Source organism: Balaenoptera borealis (assembly GCF_965194805.1).
Source record: "Balaenoptera borealis genome assembly, chromosome: 5".
In the NCBI taxonomy this organism is placed as follows: domain Eukaryota; kingdom Metazoa; phylum Chordata; class Mammalia; order Artiodactyla; family Balaenopteridae; genus Balaenoptera; species Balaenoptera borealis.
This window is the reverse complement of record NC_138862.1, coordinates 73,251,519-73,268,724: the sequence shown is the minus strand read 5'-3', so window position 1 is coordinate 73,268,724 and position 17,206 is coordinate 73,251,519. Positions and strand designations below refer to the sequence as shown.

Sequence of the window (17,206 nt, the reverse complement as noted above, 5' to 3'; positions counted from 1 at the left end):
GAACCATGCCCACCTCCTCGCCCCGCCCTTTCCCGGCCGTCTCGGTGAGCTCTCGCGTGCCGTGGCTGGGCCTCTGGGTGAGGAAACCTTCGGAGAGGTTTCCGGCTGGACTCTGTACCGAGCTGTACACCTCTCCAAGCACCCTCGCTCCCACCACTTCATGAGGTTCATATTGTTATTTCTGTATTTTATAGATATGAAAATTGAAGCTCGAAGGTGACATCATTCCCCAAAGATTTTAACTGACTTTCAGAGAAATGAAGTATGTCTCCTCTTTCCTTCCATTTAACCAGCATAAAAAGCTTAACTCTCCATTATAAAATCATGAAATATCAGCATTGGAATGGTCCTTAGAGACCTATTGTGAGATCATAGAATATTGACTTTTATGAAATCATAGAACATCAGCATTAAAATAGTCTAACTTATTTTTACCATTGGAAAAGCAGAAAGAGAGGAGAAGTGACGGGACCACCACTGTCACACGGCCCATCCGTAGTGTGTGGTCATAGAAGTTCAGACTTCTGCTTCTAGTCTGATGTTTCCCCATTTTACCACATTCTGCCTCTGTGTTGGTAATCTCATGGAAGGTATCGCTGGCAGACGTTCCTAGAATTGTAGTTTATAATCTTTCTCCCCCCAGATCTTGGGAACTCACTTAGTGTAACCAGCTCTCCAACACTGGGTGAAACAGGCCAAAAGCCTAGGGAACTGTCTAGGTCTTTGTAAGATGAGTCCCAAAAGAGAAAAACAAAAAACAAAACCCTCCGGCACACACTCTCCGCACGTTATCTCTGCCTGGGTGTGAATGAAAGATAGCCGGGAGAACCTTGTTGAGAGAGAAGAGACCTTGAGGCTCTAAGGTGCCAGGATACATGTGTGTCCCGGTGGTGGGTGCTGTGGCCGTCGTGAGGAGAAGTGGGTTCTAGGGAAGGGCAGGAGTTTGAAGCCCTGGGAACACTCTGGGAGCTAGGCTGTATCTAAAGTCAAGCTCAGGTCAACAGAGGGGGTGGTGTCCACTCCAGCCACCCAGCCTCTCTCCATGCAGCGCCACCACTGGAGTTGTACAGGTGGGAAAAGTGGAGGGCTCAGGAATGAAGCAAGTTGCCTCCTGTTATGGGTTGAATTATGTCCCCCTAAGTTATATTGAAGTCCTAACTTCCAATACCTTAGAATGTAACCTTATTTGGAAATAGAGTCATTGCAGATCTAATTTGTCAAATTAATATGCGGTTGTACTGGAGTAGGGTAGGCCCCTAACCCAATATAACTGGTGTCCTTATAAGCAGAAGGCCATGTGAAGACAGAGGACTGGAGTGATGCATCTACAAGCCAAGGACCACCTGGGGCTACCCAAAGCTGGCAGAAACATGGAGAAGACTCTCCTTTCGATCTCTCAGAAGAAACCAACCCTGCTGACATTTTGATTTTGGACTTTTAGTCTCCAGACTGTGAGATATTAAATTTCTGTTGTTTAAAACCACCCAGTTTGTGGTACTTTGTTATGGCAGCTGTATATACCCCTCCCCTCCCGCTCCTACCCTTAGTCCCCAACTCCCTCATCACCAGGCTCTTTCCCATCACCCTTTCCTTGATCAGGCCTCCTCATTATCTTCATGACAGGTCAGAGCAGAGCAGACAGACTAGTTCATCCAGAATTGCCACTGCCAGCTTACCAGACCCCTGTGGATTCATGTACTACTAGGTCTGGAAGGGACCTTGTCAGTCCCACCAGGTAGCTATCCAGCCTCTTCTCCAACAATCCCAGTGGCCGGGAGCTCGCCACCCCTCAACACAGCTCATTTTATCTTTGGACAGCTCTGAGTCAGAAAGTTCTTCCTTAAATTGATCTGCCTCCCGGTTCCCAGCAACATCTGGCCACCGGTGTAAGGGATGAGAGGAGAGAAGGTGGAGGTACTTTATCATACCCCAATGGCAGTGATCTCACTCAAGTCTCCTAGTCCTGGGCCCCAAATCCCATCTCCCATTTTTTTAAAAAATTTTTTAAATTATTTATTTATTTATTTTTGGCTGCGTTGGGTCTTCGTTGCTGCGCGCGGGCTTTCTCTAGTTGTGGCTAGTGGGGGCTAGTCCTCGTTGCTGTGCGCGGGCTTCTCATTGCGGTGGCTTCTCTTGTTGCAGACCTCGGACTCTAGGCGCACGGGCTTCAGTAGCTGTGGTTCGCGGGCTCTAGAGCACAGGCTCAGTAGTTGTGGTGCACTGGCTTAGTTGCTCCGTGACATGTGGGATCTTCACGGACCAGGACTTGAACCTGTGTCCCCTGCATTGGCAGGTGGATTCTTTTTTTTTTTTTTTAATAAATTTACTTTATTTTATTTTATTTTATTTTTATTTGTGGCTGCGTTGGGTCTTCGTTGCTGCACATGGGCTTTTCTCTGGTTGCGGCAAGCGGGGGCTACTCTTTGTCATGGTGCGCAGGCTTCTCATTGAGGTGGCTTCTCTTGTTGCGGAGCACGGGCTCTAGGTGCATGGGCTTCAGTAGTTGTGGCACACAGGCTCAGTAGTTGTGGCTCACAGACTCTAGAGCGCAGGCTCAGTAGTTGTGGTGCACGGGCTTAGGTGCTCAGCGGCATGTGGGATCTTCCCGGACCAGGGCTCGAACCCGTGTCCCCTGCATTAGCAGGTGGATTCTTAACCGCTGCGCCACCAGGGAAGCCCCCAGGTGAATTCTTAACCACTGCACCACCAGGGAAGTCCTCTCATCTCCCTTAATACAGGCTCTGTACCTTGAAGAGCAACAATCAGTTCATTGCCTTAGAACTCTGCTCCTCAGGAACGACTGTAGGGTTCCTGAAAACTATTCTGCTTTTATTGCCTGGCCCCCAGCCTGTAGCTGAGTTCCTGGCATGCAACAGGGCCTCAGTAAAGGAATGATTGCTGAATGGAGACAATGGAGGGGGCAGTGAGCAGGAAGGGCAGGAGGGCAACAACTTTGCTTGTCAGAGCTGCATGTGTTCCCCAGGGATCTCCCCAGGCAGAGGCGTCCACAGCCCCCCTTGGCACCTCCCTGTCCTGGCCCCACCTCTGTTCCTAGCCACAGGTCTTCCACTGCCCAGTGGATCTGACGTCACACCCTGAAGCCCCTGCCCAGCCCCGGGGAAGAGAGAGGGTTCTCAGTGAGGGGAAGCTGGATGGCCACCTCCCTTCCTGAGTTCTTTCCATCCAAGTTTCCAACACCTGTACTGCCTCTTCTGCCCTGTCAGCAGGAGCCCAACTCAGCGGTGATAATCCTGTTCTCAAGGGAATACACAAAACTTCCCTTCATGATGTAAATTATTGGGCAGATTTGCTTGGTTCCTGCTTGGGCCCAGCAGTCATCTCCCTGGACCTAACCATGACTAGGCTCTAAATTAAGCACTGTCTTGCTTTGAGACACTAATGAAAAGGGCTAGCACAGTATGACATAATGTGTTTTATTACAGTTAATAAAATAAAAAGCATTGGAACAGGGAGTGGTAAAGAGTTCTCTGGAGAATCTTGAAAAAAAAATTTCTATCATCAAAAGTCAAACTGTTGCCTCTTGTATTATTTCTTCCACTCCAAACACCACTAAAAGTGAATGCAGATGAAGAGGACTTTCTTAGTGTGTAAAAATATTAATGAGACATTAGTTTGACTGCAAGATTATGAGTGCCATTACAGCTTTTCTTTATATTTTAGAATAATTGAACCACTTTACTCCTTAGTGTAGCCCAAAGAAAATTTCCAAATGCTTCTAAACAGAGCTCTCCTTCTATGCCTCTAACTGAGATACTCTTTTGTAGGAATTCATCTGGACCAAATAGCCCAGGCACTGAATTTGGCTGTATTCGTGTTACGTTTCCTGTGTGTTGAGGGTTTGGCTGCCAAGAGATGGATTGTGGATGGAATCTTCCATTCTTGTTTCAGTTTCCGGAGGTAGCTATTGAGATCAAGGCAAATCATGTATTTAAAATATATACATGTTAGGGACTTCCCTGGTGGTGCAGTGGTTAAGAATCCGCCTGCCAATGCAGGGGACATGGGTTCGATCCCTGGTCCGGGAAGATCCCACATGCTGCAGAGCACCTAAGCCCGTGTGCCACAACTACTGAGCCTGTACTCTAGAGCCCGTGAGCCACAACTGCTGAGCCCATGTGCCACAGCTACTGAAGCCCGCATGCCTAGAGCCCGTGCTCTGCAAGAAGAGAAGCCACCACAGTGAGAAACCCGCGCACTGCAACGAAGAGTAGCCCCTGCTCGCCGCAACTAGAGAATGCCCGTGTGCAGCAATGAAGACCCAACGCAGCCAAAAATAAAAATAAATTAATTAATAAATTAATTTTAAAAATATGTATATACATGTTTAAGAACTATCTGACAATTACCAATATTTCTGCTCTCCTTTTGAAGACTTCATCATGGTTGCCTGATTCAATGCTATGTGTAGAGAGGAAGAGAGGAGACAAGTTGAATGTACCTGCTTACAGGTACAGTTGGCTCTCATTGGAGTAGGCAACTGAGGCCAACACTACTTGGTTTCTCACCAAAAACAGAATTCCAAAGCTAGAAATGGCTTCTGTGACTGACCTGTCTAAGTCATCAGCCAGGGCTCACTGAGCAGAGAAGCGATAGTACCCACCCCTAACCTCTGGAGAAATACCCAAGGGTTGGGACTTAATGACCACTGAGTCAGCAGCAGCTCTTTGCTTGTCAAGAATAGCTATTGTTCTTTTCCTTTTCAGGTAATCCCTCCATGGGACAAGAAAAATCACAGATTTTATAGTGCATGGAAAAATTCATGGTAGCAGGGGCAAGATTATTTAAACAAAAATACAAAAGTATTCAAAAGAGGGAGAGAAAGCCAAGGACAAATATTAATCATTTTTTGCTTAAAAAATGACTTTGATTTGCAACTCTCCACTGTTTCTCTTCTCTTCAAAGATACCTACCAAAAGGATTCCTTACCCTCACCATCAAATACCGCCAAAATACTTTTCTGAGAAGACCCACACAGCATAGGTACACCTGTCAAGTGTACAAAGGTTTCATTAGTTCCTAGATGTTTCCTGACCCATTAAAAACCAGTTAAATTGAGGAAATCTAGAGAAGTACTTACTTTTTTCAAAACCTATAAGACAAAAAAATGGAAAGAAAAAAGAAGGCAGGATAAGAAGTGTGAAGAGCCTTGGAATGGTAAGTAGGAAATGTGAATTATTTTCTTGGCTAAGCTACAAATTTATCTTGGGCCTGCCAGAAATCTCTCAACTTTTTGTGACTGTAAATTTTCCGTAAGTGTCATTGAGTCTGGTTTGTAAATTACTGCAAGTAGTAAGCAAGCAATGACACATATTTTAATTTCATTGTGCTAATATTTCCAGATTCTTTTTTTTGTTTGTTTTTTTTTCACTTTGACATCTAATGACTTTTTTATTTTTTATTTTTTATTTTTTATTTTATTTTTGGCTGCATTGGGTCTTCGTTGCTGCGCTCAGGCTTTCTCTAGTTGTGGTGAGCAGGGGATACTCTTTGTTGCGGTGCGTGGGCTTCTCATTGCGGTGGCTTCTCTTGTTGCAGAGCATGGGCCCTAGGCGAGCGGGCTTCAGTAGCTGTGGCATGCGGGCTCAGTAGTTGTGGCTCGCAGGCTTAGTTGCTCCGCGGCATGTGGGATTCTCCTGGACCAGGGCTCGAACCCTTGTCCCCTGCATTGGCAGGCGGATTCTTAACAACTGCGCCACCAGGGAAGTCCATATTGCCAGATTCTATTGCATTTTATTATTCTGTGAACTCATAATGGAATAAGGAGTATAGACTTTGATTCAGAATACATGTGATGTTGGTATAAATACTTCATGGAAAATCCTAAATATATTTTGAAGCCTATAGTCATTGTTTATAATGGGAAGACTTCTTATTTTAAAAACTGTATTTATGCTCACTTGCGTTTGTTCTACTTTGATATTTCTCAACTATGTAACCTTATTTTTATTTGACTCTTGTAACAGTTCTAGATTGATCTAGCGACCAATCTCCATTTTTCCTTACTGTCTATCATCTTCATACTGCTCTCAAACTAAAAAAAATAAATTGTGTTATGTAATGAAATGTAATTTATAAAATCAACTCTGCTTTTGGCATGGAGCAAACAATTGATTAGATCCTTACCCCACTTTCGTTTTTTACTCAAGGACCTCAGCCTTCAGTGACTGCTTATTGCATAGAATAAAGTCCAAACTCCTTGGGCCTTCACAATCTAGCCCTGTCTGTTTTTCTAGGCTCCCTGTCTTTTCACATCCACCTTCTTTCTCCCCATGTTCTTCAGACCAATCTTATTACCATTCTCAAGGTGCCAGAAAGAAACCGTGGGCAATGAGTCAAATCCATTTCCCCTGCCTTCACTAATCAAGGTTGTTCTAAGACTGGTGTGTCCTCCACGCAGCATGTAGCCTAAGCAATAAGGTGTTTGCTAGAGCTGTTTTCCAGGAACTTGGAGTCAGCTGTGTCTAGTTGGAGCTGAGCTGGTTGAGACTGGATCGGACCACTGACCCTCCAACCGGACATGAGCGAGTGTCCACTCGGTGACCTTTTGACGTCACAGGGCCAAAAAACCCCGCCCTCAAATGATGCTAAGTGCCTCCATTTTTGAATGCGCAGAGGCCCATAGCTTATTTACACCTGCACGGAATGACGGTTACCACACCTCTTCCCAATCACCTTCCCCCACGCTCCTGACACCTCAAGACACCTTGCTGTTTTATGCCATAAATGCCCTGAGCCCCAAGCATTTGGTAGGCGGATTTGAGACTTGTTCCCCTCTCTTGGCTGCCTTGTGAATAAACCCTCTCTGCTGCAAACCTCATCGTCTCAGTGTTTGGGCTTGCTGCACGTCAGGCAAAACAAATGTGGTTCTGTAACCAGAGCACCCCGTGATCCTTCACTTTTTCATGCTCTACTAGTTTGTGTGAAATGCTGTCCTCCATTCTTGCCCTGGAATCATCCCAGTTCAAAGGTCACCTCCTTCCCACTCCACTCAGGCAGAGTTAGTCTTTGCCTCCGTCGGGATCCTGAGGAACTGTTTGCATCCCTCTATCTCGTGGTATCATAATTCTCTAAGTGTCTGTCTGTCTCTCTCACGGTGGCCTCTTTGGGAGCAGGTGCATTTCTCCCCTCAGCTTCCCAGCAGTATAACAACGAATGCAGTGTCTGTCCATGAGAAGCACCTGATGAGTGTTGGTCGAATCAGTGAATAAATGAATAAACGCTTCTGAAATTCTTCCCCAATCAAACAATGGTTCCCTTAACAACATCAATTTCTTGGAAAACTATCTGATTACATATCTTGTCCTACACGGCAGAGTGAGTTATTAACCAGCTATAATGCTGGAAAGGAAATAGTAGAGATAAGAAAGCCTGCTGAATAAGGCAGAGAAGGCATTAAAGGTGGGGGAGTGGTTGTCTGTCAACACAGTCTGTCAAAAATCTTTATCGAGGACTTGGACTTGTTATGTGCTGGGCCCTTTTCTAGGTGCCACCGATTGCTTGGTTTCATAAATTGAACTATGGCAGCTATTCTTTTTACATTTTAGGTTCAGAACCCTTTCTAAAAAAAATTCTTTGTTCTCTCTCTCTCTCACACACACACACACACACATCCAGTTTTAATTAGTTCTCTCTGCGTTTGGGTCTGTGCTCTGTGAGAGCAGCGTTGCTGTTTTCACGAAGGTATGTCTTCCTATCTGCATCATCAGGCATTCTTATGAAGTGGGCCTGTGCTCTAGATGGGATTCCAGACCCTCTGTGTTCTCCTGTGGCTAAGGCAGGTTCCCCTCTAGGAACCACAAAGCTCTCACAGGAGCAACTGGTGCCTAGCTGTTTTCTCCCTCCTGGGCTGGCAGTCAGGGGAAAGCGGGGGAGGGGAGACTGCGAGAAAAGCTCACGCCTGGGAAACCAATGGCTGCGTAGGTGGGTGGTTTCAGGGCAAACATTCTCATCTGTGAAACATAAAGCAGGAAATGCTGAAGGTTTCCAATAATCTTTTTTTATAACTCCTATCAAGAGCATTCTAGGGCACGAAGGAATTTGCTCCTCACATTTCCTCATATGTGGGGTTTTCTAGCCAGCATCTTGAACTGAATTGAACTAAAAATGAAGCCAAAATGTGTACTAGCTTTGTCCCTAGAATTTTTTTTCTTTTTCGGCTGCACCACGTGGCATGTGGGATCTAATCCCCTCCAGGGATCAAACCCATGCCCTCTGCACTGGGAGCACGGAGTCTTAACCACTGGACCACCAGGGAAGTCCATCCCTAGAATTTTTTTTTAACTGTGGCACCTATACTGTTGTATTGTAGGTAACTAACTAGAATGTTCTTTCTAATTGCCTGTCATTAATGGTTTACCTACTTGGAAACCCAACTGTGTCCAAGATAGGCCCTTAGTAAACATTAATTTTATCTTAATTTTATGAAGGTCCACTGTACCCCTAATACTCCAGCATTCTTAAATACACTGCTCAGCTGTGCTTGTCAAAGGCAATGAGTTGTATTTGCCACATCTCAGAGGAGAGTCCAGAAGCATATTTGATTCTGTGCTAAAATGGCTGCAGTGCAGGATTGTGGACCTTTCTGGGTGACTATAGCTGAAACTCACTTTGATCTTGCTAAATCCCTCTAAATGGGAAACAATGAATTAAGGCTGCAGGATAAACTCCCTCCAACTCTTTCAAAGAGAACACATAGACACGTTAACTGCTTTTGTTTCATGTTTCTTCTCCTTCCATAGAGGGACATAGAAATAAAGAAAATTTATACAGAGTGGGCAGGAGTAAAGTCTTCTGGTTAATCACGTTAGCATACTTATTAAATACGAGATTATACTTCTTGAAGGATAAGAATATAATAAAGTTGTCAATGCTAATTGACTTACGTCAATAACTCTAAGTGGAATTTAGCATAAATGTCTTTTGCCCCCACCTCCCCCGCTCAGGCATCAAACTCCATTTCAATCTTTCCAGGCTCTGGGACCCGGCCAAGGCCTTTCTTCTGGGACAGCTGCTTCCAGGAGCCAAGTAGGCTAGCCATGCTTCTCTCCTAGTTCAGGCAGCTTTCAGAGAGTTCAAATGGCACCGTGGACCAGCCGTTGCACACCCAAGGCCAGTTCTGCTCATTAGGCCCCCAGCCCTGTCACCCTCAGCCTCCCTGGACATGTAACCTCTTTCGCCACTGTCATCTTCAGGCATCTTAGTGCTCATTTTCCTCCTCAACCCTTTCTGCTGGCACTCCAGCCTCCATTCCTCACAAACAAACTGCTCAGAATATTCGATAACCAAAACGGTATGGGCTAGCTCCAAACAGTCAGAAAAATAACCATGATGCAGGTGCAGGTTCATATAATTCATGGAGGCCTCTGCAGTACCGAGTGTTCCTCCTTTAGTTTCTGGGCTCACTGGGGGGCCCAAGGACGGCCAAGTGATGGGGAGCACTCTAGAGGCTCAGAAGAGTGGTTGCTTACCAAGTGGGACTGTTGTGATGGCCCGCATGCTGAGTATCAGCCTGTCTGAGGCTCCAAATGACTTCCCAGAATGTTGCCTGCATTCCTCACCTTAGCAGAATTCTGGTTTTTCTCTCCCATGCAGCTCTTACAAATCATGGCTGGTAATTCATCCCTGTGCCATGGAGCCTGGGGGTAGGAAGGGGTGGGCCTTTCTCCTTTACTCTCAAGACTGCTTCCTTCATCATCACTCCCCCTACCCTGACCCACACCCCAAGATAAAAACTCCTGGAGGCTCATATCAGCTACTGTGTATCCCTGTCTGCCCTTTCCAGCTGTGGCCATCTGGCAAACTCCTGCCAATCTCTACATTTCATCAAGAACTTTGGCTCATTTTTTTCTCATGTAAGAAATATTCGGGAATTCCCTGGAGGTCCAGTGGTTAGGACTCAGCACTTTCACTGCAGGGGGCCTGGGTTCAGTCACTGGTCGGGGAACTTGGATCCTGCAGGCTGCGCGGCGTGGCCGGGAAAAAAAAAAAAATTCATTATTAAGCATTCATTGTGCCAGTGTGCAGTAGGTACAGAGATGTGTAAGATGTGTAAGGCTTCTTGTCCTTAAAGATAAGCTCATAGTTTAAAGAATAAATATAAAACAAAGACTCAGACTAGATGGTAAATGCCTGAGCGGTCGTAAAGCATTTATAGGTATGGAAACATGGGCACATGGAAATGGCTGGTATATTAGTTTTCTGTAGCTGCTGTAACAAAGTACCACCAAGCAGCTTAAAACAGCAGAAATTTATTCTCTCACGATTCTAGAGGCTAGAAGTCTGAAATCAAGGTGTCAGCAGGGCTATGCTCCCTCCAAGACTCTGGGTTGAATCCTTCCTCGGCTCTTCCCAGCTTCTGGTGGTGGCCGGCAATACTTAGACTTCCTTAATGGCCGCTGAATCATTCTAATCTCTGCCTCTGTTGTCACGTGGTGTTCTCCCTGTGTATTTCTATCTTCACAGAGCATTTTCTTCTTCTTACAAGCACAGCAGTTGTATTGGATTAGGGTCTACCCTAATGGCCTCATCTTAATTTGATTAAATATGCAAAGACCCTATTTTCAAATAAAGTCACATTCACAGGTACTGATGGTTAGGATGTCAACATATCTTTTGGGGGGACACAATTCAACCCATAACAGCTGGGTAGGAAGGAAAGCAAGGGAAGGGCTGGAGAAGACTGGCTGGACAGAACTGGTGAGCTGGTAAGTTGGAGTCATCCAGGTAGAGCAGGAGAGTGAGATTGTGTCATGTCATCTGGAGCAATGTGTACAAAGGGACTGAGGTCTGAGAGGATGGCACCTTTGGGAAACTGCAAGTGACCTAGTCTGGCAGGTGTAAAGGATCTATACTCAGTAGTGGCAAGAGATAATCCTAAAGTGTGGCAGGAAGCAGGTCAGGAATCTCATTATCTTCCCACACAAACATGCCTTCACATCTTTACTCTCCCTCTTTGGCTCCTGGTAACCACTTATCTTAGACTCCTACTTCCCCATCACTTCCCACATCCAGTTGGTCCCTAAGTCCACCTGATTCTGCCTCCTAAGACTCTCCTAAATCTGCCTTGTCCTCTTCATCCCCACTGCCTTAGTTCAGTCCCTCATCATCACACACATTAGTACAACAGCCACCTCATGGATGTTCCTACTTTCAAGCTCACCTGTCCCTCTCTATCTTCCTTTGATGTCAGAGCCATCACTCAGCTCAGGACAGTGCCCTTCCCAGGAGGAAGGTGTCTGAGTAGGTGGTAGGTGGAAGGTGTCCGAGTAGGCCCAGTGTGTCATGAATGAGGTGGCCTTGGCCTGCTGCCTGAGTTTCACCGACCCCTTCCTCATCAGACCCTGGCATCCCCTGCAGCCAACTGAAGGCAGAGCATTAGCTCCCAGAGGACTCCAGCCTCTGATCTGCTCTTTAAGGACTTTTTTCACTGTGAATTAATAAGTTGGTATTCTGGTTTTATTTTTTTAATGCAAGTTAAATTATTTCCTAGATTTAAATCCTTCAGTCACTCCCCTTCACCTTCAAATTGACATCCGAACTCCTTGTCATGGTTTACAAGGCTGTGGGTAATCTGACCTTGGCCACTTACCTAGCTTCATATTCCACTGCTCCTCCATAGACCCTGGACCCCACTTGCTACTGAATTCTTTGAGTTCTCTCATGTGACAGTCTTTCTTCTGCCTGGGATGCTGCCTCCTCACCCTTCTATTTCTGGCTAACTCCAGCTTGTTCCTTCAAAGGCAGATCAGGATTTGCTCCTGAGAGAAACCTTCCCTGACTCTTCAGACTGGGGTCAGGTGCCCCTCCTTGGTGCTGCCCTAGTGCCCAATTCTAACCTGGATTCCAACTCCTAATCCTTCGTGGCCTCTGAATCCTACATTGCAACAGTTGATTTTCTTGTTTATCTTTCTCTCTAGACTGTGAGCAACTCAAGCAGGCTCCAGATCTGTTCTCCAAAAGCAGTGTACTGTACCCACAGTACTGCCCTTGTGGCATCTGTGGAGGTATCTTATGCTTTTTTTTGCCTACTTTTTGGCGTTTTCATTTTGCTTTCTTTGATGGAATTGCTGGATTTACACAGACATTAGATGTGGACTCTAAGGCAACCCCCTTCAAACAGGTAATGTCGGCAGTTACCCATGATGGAGACTGAGCAGCAAAGCCCGAATGAGGTGGGGATGGAGCACTTTGCAGGCAGCTGGAAGCATTGCTGCAGATGAGATGTGGAGATTATATGGAGACCCTGAAAACTGTTGTCTATGGGTGGATCCCAATTGTAAATTCTTGAAGTAACTTGCTTTCAGTCACCCATAATATTTGGTACAAGTTAGTTTTTATAATGTATCGTATTTATAACTAGCATTTTAGAATCCAGAGTATTATTTAGCGATTTTAAGGTCTTGATTCATAGTAAATAAAAGAAAAATAACAGCCACAAGGGAACTAACAACACCATCCTTCATAAATGTTGCAAATCTATCATAAACTAATTTGAAATACAAAGTCCGAGGTGCTTTGTATGTCAAAATACTCTAAAAAGTTCTTCAAATGCCAAAAAGATAGGAATAAAGAATAGAACAGATAAAATTATAAAAAATACTTTCAAGGGGATTGATTTTTGAGGCAGGCTCCACACCTACCCATGTATTAACTTCACTCCTCTGAACTAGAAGTGAGGGAAACAAAAATGAATGACAGCGTCCCTGCCCTAAGGCCCTCATCATCTAGTGGGAAAGATAGGCTGGCCAACCAATAGCTAAGAATGAAGGAGATGATTTAGGGTTGACACATTGGATTTGTCTTTGGAGGCAGTAATTCCAAGAACAAGAAGAGCTGCCTTCCTGCCAAAGGGAGTATGTGAGCTGTTGGCATTCTTAGGCATAATTCAAATAATGAGTCAAACCAGTCCTCAGAGCAGAGAACTGAAAACATTGCGTGGGTTACCAGTCTTTGTCCCTAAGGCAGAAAACAATCACATTGTTTCTTGACCGTATTGAATTTGGTGGCCTAACATAATGTTTTCTGGGATGTTCTGTGGATTCTGTTTTCACAGAGTTGCTCTACTACCCGAAGAGTTTCCTTTTAGTTTTCTTATATTATGCTGAAATAAGAATTTTTCTTCATTTTAAATTGCTTTGTGATTTTTTTTTGTTTGTGTTTAGCATTTAGGGTACCATCATTCTGTACTGAAAATTGTCTCTCAGCAAGCCACCCATTGGCTGTTCTTTGTGACTTTAAAGGGAGATGTCTTTCTTTAAGATGGTGGTAGAGGTGGTTGTTACGATACTAGACATAATTAATAAACAATATCAGGGGCTTCCCTGGTGGCGCAGTGGTTGAGAATCTGCCTGCTGATGCAGGGGACACGGGTTCGAGCCCTGGTCTGGGAAGATCCCACATGCCGTGAAGCGACTTGGCCCGTGAGCCACAATTGCTGAGCCTGCGCATCTGGAGCCTGTGCTCCGCAACAAGAGAGGCTATGATAGTGAGAGGCCCGCGCACCGCGATGAAGAGTGGCCCCCGCTTGCCGCAACTAGAGAAAGCCCTCGCACAGAAACGAAGACCCAACACAGCCATAAATAAATAAATAAATAAATAAATAAAATTAAAAAAACAAAACAAGACAAAAAACAATATCAGTTAATGGTGAGGTTTGTTTGAGAGCTAAGAAAGATTCTCTAAGTTAGGCTATTCTTTGGTAAAGCACACATCTTCATAGAGTCTCCCTTTACTGTGGTAATTCTTTTGCTGTCAGTTGGCAGTGAACTTACTTATAAGAAGATATGGTACCTCAGGGCTTTTATTTGTGTGCATGAAAAAAATTCTCCTTTCAATGACAGTCATACTTTTCTATCATAATTCAAAACAGGTTTCAGAATGGGTGACATTTTCAAAGAGAGAAAAGTAAGAAGGAAGGAATGAATGAGCTGGGGTGTACTTTCTATAACACACAAAGGGACAACGAGAACTGGACACAGAGAAAGCATTCACACTTAGTAAGAAATTAGTAGTTTCTCAATCAACGTGTTAAGTACATGCAATCAGCATTTGTCCCTCAAATCAGAAGGAGGCAGCAGAGTTTCATGGGAGGAGGGGCGTTTGAAGCTCCTGTTCTTCACGCTTCCTGTGCTGTCCTTGTCCAGATGGCTCTAGATGCTGGGAAGGTCTCATAAAGTCAGTCAGTCCCCTGCTTTCTGGTAGAGTTGCCCCTTAGCCATATGAAACCATATTCCTAATGCTAAAAATAACCAAAGTCTGAGTCCAAGATTTCCTTGTGACATCTCATGTGTCTGGTAGCCCTGGGGAGCAGGATGTCCTCCTCTCACTCGTCTCTAATAGCATAGAGTATCACCAAGCCTAGCCAAAATTACCTCCTTAGTAATTATTCCTTGACTATAGCCTCCTATGTAGAGGTTATTGACTTGCCAAATGTGACACTGACTTTGTACCATAGTTTTTTGTCTCATGGAGACTAAAACATTTTTCTCATAGGAGGTGTTTTGTTGTTGTTGTCTGTGGGGAAAAGGAACAGGAAGAAGTAAAAAAATCCCAATTATCCCATGAGTAAATTACTTCTCTGATAGAAATTAGTGTCCAAGTTCAAGTCATCACTGTAACTAGCCAAATAATTTTGTTCAAGTCATTTCACTTTGCTGGGCATCAGTTTCTCCATTTGGAGAATGAATATGCATATGAGGGGGATGATATTCCAGTGGTAAATTGTGGGAACGTAGCAGAAATAGCAAATTGGGAGGCAATCTTAGTTGAATATGTCGCAAAGCACATGAATATAGGATATTTACATTTATTTGCATTGTTTTCATTTCCACGACTGATTCTTTCTGGACCCTAGGGCATTTATTCATTTGTTCATTCACTCATTCATTCAGTAAAAAATTATTGAGTGTCTGCTACATGTCAGGCATTATCCTAAGCTCTGAGGACACAAGAATGAACAAAACAAGTTTCCTGTCTTCAGAAAGCCTACATTCTAGTGGGACAAATAGACAATAAATACATAAGCAAATAAGTAAACAAGATAATTGCAGATTGTGAAAAGTGGTAAGAAAGAAATTTTAAAAAGTGTATGGGAGGGCTTCCCTGGTGGCGCAGTGGTTGAGAGTCTGCCTGCTAATGCAGGGGACGCGGGTTCGAGCCCTGGTCTGGGAAGATCCCACATGCCGCGGAGCAACTGGGCCCGTGAGCCACAATTACTGAGCCTGCGCGTCTGGAGCTTGTGCTCCGCAGCAAGAGAGGCCGCAATAGTGAGAGGCCCGTGCACCGCGATGAAGAGTGGCCCCCGCTTGCCGCAACTGGAGAAAGCCCTCGCATAGAAACGAAGACCCAACACAGCCATAAAAAAATAAATTAATTAATTAATTAATTTTAAAAAAAGTTAGATAAAAAAAATAAAAGTGTATGGGATAGGTGGTAATTGGGGCAATCACTTTTAGGTAGATGCCTGTAGAGATGCCATCTGAGCTGAGAAATGAATGCCAAATGACATGCCAACAACCTTAGCCTCTAAGCTTGCCAAGGTAGAGAGGCTGTTCATATCAGTAACTCATAGGTGCAAAAATGACCCATATAGACTGTTCCCCATGTACAGAACACTTTGTTGACATAATGCCCTTAGGCAGAATGCCAGAGATGTCAGTCCCAGTTTTGTAGATTTCCATAGCATCCAACAGTAGGGCTGGTCCTGGTCATTACCAACCACTCCCTCATTTGGGGAGGGAGTCCTCTGACTCTGTGTGCAGGCCCTGACCTCACCAGTCCTGCTCTGAACAGGCTGCAGGCAAGGAATGAACATGTGCTTAGTCACAGCTGAACTGTGCTGACAAAGGAGTGGGCACCTGCTTTTTCCAGTACTGCCCATTCTGGCTAGGGAGCTCTTGAGCCCATTTGTCACCTTCTGGGGACAGAGCAGATTCACAGAGCACTGGCAGCTCTTTTGACCTGGGAAGGGTTGGAGACAGAAGGCTTGGATTAAAAGCAGGTGAAGCTGGTGACTGCCTATGTAATATGACTGGAATTTTTCTCCTCTGACCTGTCCTCACCTCAATGCCTGAAATTCTACTGCTAGAAGTTAGCATCCAATCCACTCAGTTTTTGAAAGTTTTTTTGTTTTTTAGTCTTCAGGTCTCTGAAGACTAAATTTTGGGGGGAGGGGTCACTCTCTAAACATTTTAATTTAACATCTTAAAAGAGACTCACAAATTTGTTACAGCAGCTACAGGAAACTAATATAATTACCAATGCAATGGAAGCTACCTATGTTACTGTATCCAATTGCAATCCCCTCTCTCCACCCTCTGGATGTAACCTTGAATTTGGTGTTTAGTATTCTCTGAATTTCATTATACTTTTATTGCATATGTATGTATCCTGGAATAATATGCCATTTTATATATAGAATCATACTGGGACTTCCCTGGTGGCACAGTGGTTAAGAATCCTCCTGCCAATGCAGGGGACATGGGTTCGATCCCTGGTCTGGGAAGATCTTACATGCCGTGGAGCAACTAAGCCCGTGTGCCACAACTACTGAGCCTGTGTGCCACAACTACTGAAGCCCATGCACCTAGAGCCTGTGCTCTGCAACAAGAGAAGGCACCGCAATGAGAAGCCCGCGCACTGCATCGAAGAGTAGTCCCCACTCGCCGCAACTAGAGAAAGCCTGCGTGCAGCAACAAAGACCCAACGCAGCCAAAGATAAATAAATTTTAAAAAAAAAGATTAAAAAAAATAATTCAATGAGCTATCACTCCCCTGGGTCTCTGAAGAGGCTGAAGAGTTGACTTACGTTTGGCATTCTTATACTTGAATTATAATTAGCAGCCTAGGAAAATTCAGAAAAGTTAAATATAATACTTCCAATGCATTTATAGAACATAACATGTTATGTGAGTAGTATGTGTTCATCCCTATGGAAAAATGTATACATCCAAATAATGTATAGTATGAAAAAAGATACACGTATTGATTAAAAAACAAAGTGTGTGTACCTGTGTGTGAGTGTGTGTGTGTATACATTGATAAGGATTAGGAAACAAAACAATTCAAAGAGTTGCTTATGTCTTTTAAGTTTATGACTTCTTTTCTCTATAAAGGTACAGGTATCCCTTCCTTTGTAGAAAAAAATTTACTTAATTAATCTTGTACAAAACTATAATGCACAGAACTA

General features: G+C 44.4%; 2 long non-coding RNA genes across 2 annotated transcripts; both read left to right on the top strand.

The window, feature by feature from the left end:
- The first annotated feature begins 20 nt into the window (after positions 1 to 20).
- LOC309629381 lies at positions 21 to 15,392 on the top strand. Its single transcript, XR_014245021.1, has 2 exons — positions 21 to 165; positions 1,290 to 15,392. It is a non-coding gene; the product is annotated as an uncharacterized lncRNA (long non-coding RNA).
- A 44-nt stretch (positions 15,393 to 15,436) lies between these two features.
- On the top strand, positions 15,437 to 16,563 carry LOC309629413. The gene is made up of 2 exons (XR_014245067.1): positions 15,437 to 16,071; positions 16,155 to 16,563. It is a non-coding gene; the product is annotated as an uncharacterized lncRNA (long non-coding RNA).
- Positions 16,564 to 17,206: the final 643 nt, after the last annotated feature.